At 29.5% G+C, this 6,901-nt stretch overlaps 1 long non-coding RNA gene across 1 annotated transcript; it reads right to left on the reverse strand.

Moving 5' to 3' along the window:
- Positions 1–2,390: 2,390 nt before the first annotated feature.
- LOC145047830 (uncharacterized) lies at positions 2,391–4,868 on the reverse strand. The gene is made up of 5 exons (XR_013682472.1): positions 4,666–4,868; positions 4,426–4,573; positions 4,245–4,329; positions 4,067–4,111; positions 2,391–2,737 (listed from the first exon to the last, which is right to left on the reverse strand). It is a non-coding gene; the product is annotated as an uncharacterized LOC145047830 (long non-coding RNA).
- Positions 4,869–6,901: the final 2,033 nt, after the last annotated feature.

The following is a 6,901-nucleotide window of genomic DNA, read 5'->3' on the forward strand; positions in this document are numbered from 1 at the left end:
CAGGAACCGAAACCGGAACTAGAACTGGACCGGAACCAAACTGGAACTAGGACTGGATTTAATAATGATTCGTTAGTGGTTCTCTACTTAAAGCAAAACTGGTCCCGCTTCCAAAATCAGGTTCCACAAAAAACCGTAAACGATTTTTAAAATTCCGTAACTCATTCATATGAAGTCGGAATTCCTTGATCTTTTTTTTTCATAATGTAATTTTGTGTTTTTACTTCATTTTAAACTATAAAAAAACATATTTTAGTTAAATATTGAATCATATACAAGTTCCAAAAGATAAAGCAAAACTGGTCCGATTCCAAAATCAGGTTCCACAAAAAACCGTAAACGGTTTTTAAAATTCCGTAACTCATTCATATGAAATCGGAATTCCTTGATCTTTTTTTTCATAATGTAATTTTGTGTTTTTACTTCATTTTAAACTATAAAAAAAACATATTTTAGTTAAATATTGAATCATATACAAGTTCCAAAAGATAACATATCAATGTTGCGTTTTTTTACGTTTCAGCATGTTTTTTTATTCTATCTCGATTTTTAAAATACCGTAACTCACTAATATGAAGTCGAAATTACTTGATTTTTTTTCCAACATGTAATTTAGTGTTTGCATTTTATTTTAGACTGTAACAATCATATGTTGGTTAAACATTGAATCATATACAAACTCCGAAAGACAACATATCAATGCTGCGTTTTTCTGTTTTAGCACATTTTTTTTATTCTATCCCGGTTTTTAAAATATCATAACTCGGTCATATGAAGTCGGAATTACTTCATTTTTTTTCAACAAGTAATTTAGTATTTGTATTCCAATTTATACTGTAAAAAAACATATTTTGGTAAATATTGAATCATATACAAGCCCCTGAAGACAACATATCAATGCTACGTTTTTTTCAACATGTTTTTTTATCCCGATTTTTAAAATACTGCAACTCACTCATATAAAGTCGGATTTACTTAAATGTTTTTTCAACATGTAACTTAGTGTTTGTACTTCATTTTAAAATGTATGATAAAAAAAATCATAGTTTAGTTAAATATTGAATCTTATACAAGTCCGGAAAGACAACATATCAATGCAATGTTTTTCATTTTTTAAATATGAAAGTTTAATTGTCTTTTAGTTTTTGGAAGCCAACTAACTACATGTATGTATTATGAATTCCATCATGATTAGTTTCACCGTATTTATAACAGGTTTTTGTTTGAAAAAATAACCGAAAAACCGGGACCGGAAGCGGAACTGGCACCGAAACTGACGGTCCGGTTCCCGGTTCTTATGATAATGCTATACCGATTCCGGTTTGGTTCCGATACGATTCCAAAGCCCATCTTCTAGTGGGCACCTACCTTTGGAATACGAAATATCAGTTCTAGAACCGGAATCAAGGTCATTAGCTTTAGTTCTGTCTGAAAAGTGGGAACCGTCAAGAACTAATTCTGGTTCTGATTTTTTTTTTGGAATCGTTACATAATAGATACCCGGCGTGCAATTTTATTTATAAATAAAAATATTTTTAGTTTTTAATATATTGAAATTTAAAAGTAAATTTTGCCAAGTAAAATATGGTTTATGTCCTCTGGTACTTGCAACATCTCCTATAGTTTTTGTAGAACATTTGCACCTTGATAGGGTGAAGGTCTAAAAATACTCATTTTAAAATATGCTTTAACCGTTTAAGTTATCAAGAAAATAAGTCTCTATGACCGTAAATGTCATAGTATTTTAATACTAAAAGAATTACATTTTTATCTCTCAAGAACCTATTTGGTATCATGTCCGACCAGGTACCTCTTATTTTATTTATAAATAAAATTATTTTTAGATCTTTATATATTGAATTTTGAAAAGAAACTTTAATAAGTAAAATATGGTTTAATTCCATCAGTATGACTTGAAACATTTCCTCTCGCATTTGTAGAAAGATAGCTCCATGATAGCGAGGAGATTTAAAAATAAGTTCTTAAGAAACTAAGTCTTTTTATTTTACCTACGTTGTGGCAGTATATTAATACTAAACTAGATAAGAAACCCCACTTTGCGGGGGTTAGATTTGCCACTAATGTCAAAGAAAACCGATGGGATCCTCAATATATGGTTGGTGATTCGATGGCCATTGATCATATTGGTATCGAAGTGTAAGTATGTTGCTATTATGAGTAAGAAATAAAGTTACAAAAATTGAATTTGAATCAATTGTATAAGAATTAAAAGTCTAATCCTAAGTTACAAAAGCAATAGTACACTCGGTGATCGTGAAATGACCAATTCACCCCTATTTCCCTTCCTATCATCATCACCTCTTATCCTAGTCACAGAAGGCATCATCTACACGTATAATAACTCATATAAAACAATCAATAGCCAAATATTTTATGAGAATTTCAATTTGCATTCGGTCATGTACGTGTATCCCTTATACCCCTTACACATTAAACAAATTAATTTTGCAACATAGAGCATCTAAGTACTCATTTAATCTCAAAAAAAACAATTTCATGCCATAATTTTTGTGTCACCTCAACATATTATGTCAAATTGTTGAATTATCTGCTAAACCATAAGACCCCTTAAAACTATAACTTGTAGTAACCAAGTTTCTTAACCACCATGGGTATTTAAAGGAATAAGAAATTATTAAGTTAGTCTTAACTCTTAAGGATGGTATGTCATCTCGTGTTAAGTACCAAAATACATCAAAACGTTATCCTCGTGTAGCTGCATAAAAGCAATAAATGTTGTATTAGTAGTGTGGTTCCATGAGTGTAATATCAGAAGCAACCAATTAAAATCACTGTTAACCTAAAACTCTAACTTGGTAATCATTGTATTAAACATAAATAACATACCCACCATCATTAGCTCCTATTCTCCCCATTCCAGTCCCCATTTATCATAATTTCTGTTTAGAATTATATGGAAAATGATAACAAAAAATTTGTATATAGATGTTAAAACTTAAAACCCATACTATTTCTCATAGAACACGTTCTTGCTACCAAATTGACATCTAAGTGTTTCAAATATGCACATAAGATGAAGAAAAAAAAATCAAAAGACTGTCATTTTGGTGTTGGTCATGCGTCCTTTCATGATACCCCATATAAGATGAAGAAAAAAAACCAAATTGACATCTATAGAATTATGTAGATATAAACTAAAGCCATACATCATAGCAGGTTCTTGTCCGCAGAGACTGCAATTTAAAAACTATCAAATTTACATGAAATGTTGGAATAATTCATTTTAAAAGTTCGGAAAACCATATTAAGAAGTGAAACGATTGTTTCGTGTTCATATGTATATATATATATATTAGACACTTTTATAAATATTCTTATACATACATTTTATGACACAGGTGAGGTTTCTTTCTTGGTTTCTTTTAGAAAGACATAAAGCCAAATTGGAATTGTTGAATATATTTCATGAAAAATGCTCGCTTAATTTACAAAATTATAAACCAAGAAGAACATGAGGTTTGAGTTTTTTCAACTGAAAAACACCATAAATTTGTCCTCCCTATTTGTAAAGCAAAACTGTTGAATTTCACCAAAGTAATACCAGGGGCAAAATGGTCAAAAGTTGAACCGGATAGGAGAAAACCATCAGTTGAAAAAGAAATTACTATTTATGTGAAGGAATGATCATTAATCATTTCACCCTTATGTTTAGAGAAAATGACCGTTTTACCCTTATGTTAAAAGTTGCTCCTTTATAGCTTAAACTAACAGTCACCCCATTTGCTAAAACGTGACATTAAATGTGTACTGAGTTTTTTTTGTACTACCGAAAATTGTTTTCTATAATATATAAACAATTTAGTTTTTTTTTTTACATAAATCTCAACCTAAAGTTGTTGTCATGCGTATTGGTTTTAGGGGAATCAAGATATAACAAAGACATTTTATTGGTTAATATGCAAGAAAGGTACTTGGTTCTATATGATGGAACATAATGAATGAGATTCAACAACATATTTATGCATTGATTTAATATGAATATCATTGAGCAACCACCATCACAAATAAAAAAAAAAAAAATTACCTGGGAAATTTCTGTTCTCCAACAGCACCAGCATCATCATCACAACTGAAACCCAGTATAATATTTGAATAATTGTTCACTATCATTTGAAGCATACAGAGAAATTACATAATTCACGAAAAATCCTAATAAAATATAATCAAGTAATGAATGAGGTAAAGTAAAGTGGAATGAGTACCTTAATTGGCTTAGGCATTTCAGCGAACACCTTATAAGCATGCATGTCATAGGGTTTAATTTTATAATGAGTTTTGATCGAGAACCTGCAACTTTGAGCAACCAAATCAAATTCCAAATAAAACAGACAGACGTTCTTAAACTATGTGAAATACTCAGAAAATGATTTAAGAAAATCATACCTGCAACTGATTAATTCAGTTCGCTTGCTTTGGAAGCAATAGAAGGCATATGTGTAAGTGTTGTCTGGGGACCTTATCATGTCTGAACTACCATCAACAGATAGAGAGGAACCCCTATGAAGATGGTCTTTAATGGCGTTCTTTATAGCTGAAGTTTCGATCAAGGAACAGAAGAGAAGAAACAGAAGGAATGAACCAAATTAAAGAATATATGAAAATAAATTTCCAACAAACAATTACCTGATAAGAACTCTCTCAGCAATGGCACGATAATCTACTCTTTCACAATGTCTTCCATAAGTGGTATAAAATCGGCATATATAAAACCCAAAAAAGTGATCAATCGACATAATAGAAGTCGAAACGACAGGAATACTTAAAGGATCATTTTTGTCATCCCCTTAGCACAAATCCCAAACTGCAAAATGCAACAAAAGGAATACTTAAAGATCATTTTTGCCATCCCTTAGCGGCGTAGCTAAGGGGTGGACAATTTTAATATATATATATATATATATATATATATATATATATATATATATATATATATATATAAAAGAACCTATTGGGTATTCGGTCCTGCGGATACTCGCTATTTTATTTATAAATAAAAATATTTTAAATTTTATACTTAAATTAAATTTTATCAGGATAATGTTTAAGTCCTCTAGTATTGACTTGAAACATTTTGGTCCCATTTGATAGTTTCTGTCTGGAAAAGTGTTGTTTGGTAAAGTGTTGTGTGGGAAAGTTTTCTGATTGGGAAAGAAACCATGCTGTTTGATTGTACATCTGATTGACTGTGCTGAATGATGAAAACAAATAATAATTCAATAAAAAAATAAATTTAAAAAAGTTATTTAAAAAAATTAATAATCCAATAAAGAAAGATAGAGGCGGAGTTTGGTGTATAATTGTCTTTCCAGCCCATTCAGCCAGAAAAATATGATTTTGGGGCTTTCTGGGAAAGACATATCTTACCGGGAAAGACCTGTTCTTTTGTGTAAATCAAACAGTCTTTCCGATCCAGTCAGCCAGAAATATTTGTTTGGACCTGAAAAGATATGTATCAAACGGGACCTTTGTCTCGCATTTGTAGAACACTAGCTCAATAGTAAGGAAGTCTAAAAATAATCATTGTAAAAATATAATTTAGCCGTTTAAGTTTTCAACAAAATCAATCTCCTTGACTTTAAATGCTATAGCATATGAATACTAAATAAATCTTATTTTTTTGTCTGGTGATGAACCTATTTTAGAAGTTAGTGTGCCAATGATTACGGTAAAGAATATACCGTAGAATTTCTCCTAGGCCTCTAAGTTTGACAAGAAAAAAATGTGTTTGAATAAGAATAAAAGTATATCATACTATAAGTTGATTAATAAAGTAAATAAATTATCATATCATACATACTTATAAAGTTATTTTTTTTTTTTGAATCTCATGCATTTAAAACCCCCTTTTTTAACTTCCTATCACCACATTTATTTGAAATTCCTATGACTTTTCAATTTCTTACAATAATATTATAAATAAGTTAAATAATGTTCTATAAACAAGAAAATGTGTTTTATTACAATGTCTTCATCCCACATCGATGGTGAGAGTAAACAAGAGAATGTTTCCTCTTCTATAAATAGGAAAGGTTGTGAAGTGTTTCAAAGGGACAAAACTATGAGAATTTCCTCATGCCTACCTTTGTAGGATTTTGAAGGTATTATTTGGTGAGATTGTCTATATTGGCAAGTATCTAGTTAACTTTAAGAATTTCAAAATTGGTTTTGAACCGAATTTTTTCAGGTTTAAACTGTGTTTCAGTTCGAAAAAAAATTATGTAGTTGGGTATATTGAGTTGAACCGGAGTTGGATCAATTTGGACTGATAAAGGAATCATTTTCCTTTCACAACAAACATTTGAAACTCCTATGATTTTTCAAATTATTTCTAATAATATTATAAATAAGTTACATAATTTTATATAAATATAAAAAATCATCTACCTAAACCTAACATTATAACTGTTTGAAAAATCACTTTGATTCAAAAGCACGAAATATATACAAATCGGGTTTCACTAGAAAAAAATATGTAGTTTGGTATATTTAGTTGAATCGGTCCGAGTTTGATCTATTTGGACCATAAAAGAAGAATTTTTCTTTCATTACATACATTTGAAATTCCCATGATTTTTCAAATTGTTTCCAATGATATTTTAAAAAAGTTATATAATGTTATATAAATATAAAAAACATCGACCTAAACATAAAATTATAGTTGTTTGAAAATTCGATTTGATCAAAAGCACGAAATATATACGCAGATTATATTTTATAAATGAATTCTTTTTATAATGAACTTTTGAATCTTGAATATACATATAAACAAACTTTATATATTAAGTACCTAACTTAATTCATTATTTTAGAATTGAACAAAAAGTTATTCAATAAAAACTTACTTTTTTGGATAGCAACT

This window comes from Lactuca saligna, chromosome 5 (assembly GCF_052625555.1).
Source record: "Lactuca saligna cultivar CGN05327 chromosome 5, ASM5262555v1, whole genome shotgun sequence".
Taxonomy (NCBI): Eukaryota; Viridiplantae; Streptophyta; class Magnoliopsida; order Asterales; family Asteraceae; genus Lactuca; species Lactuca saligna.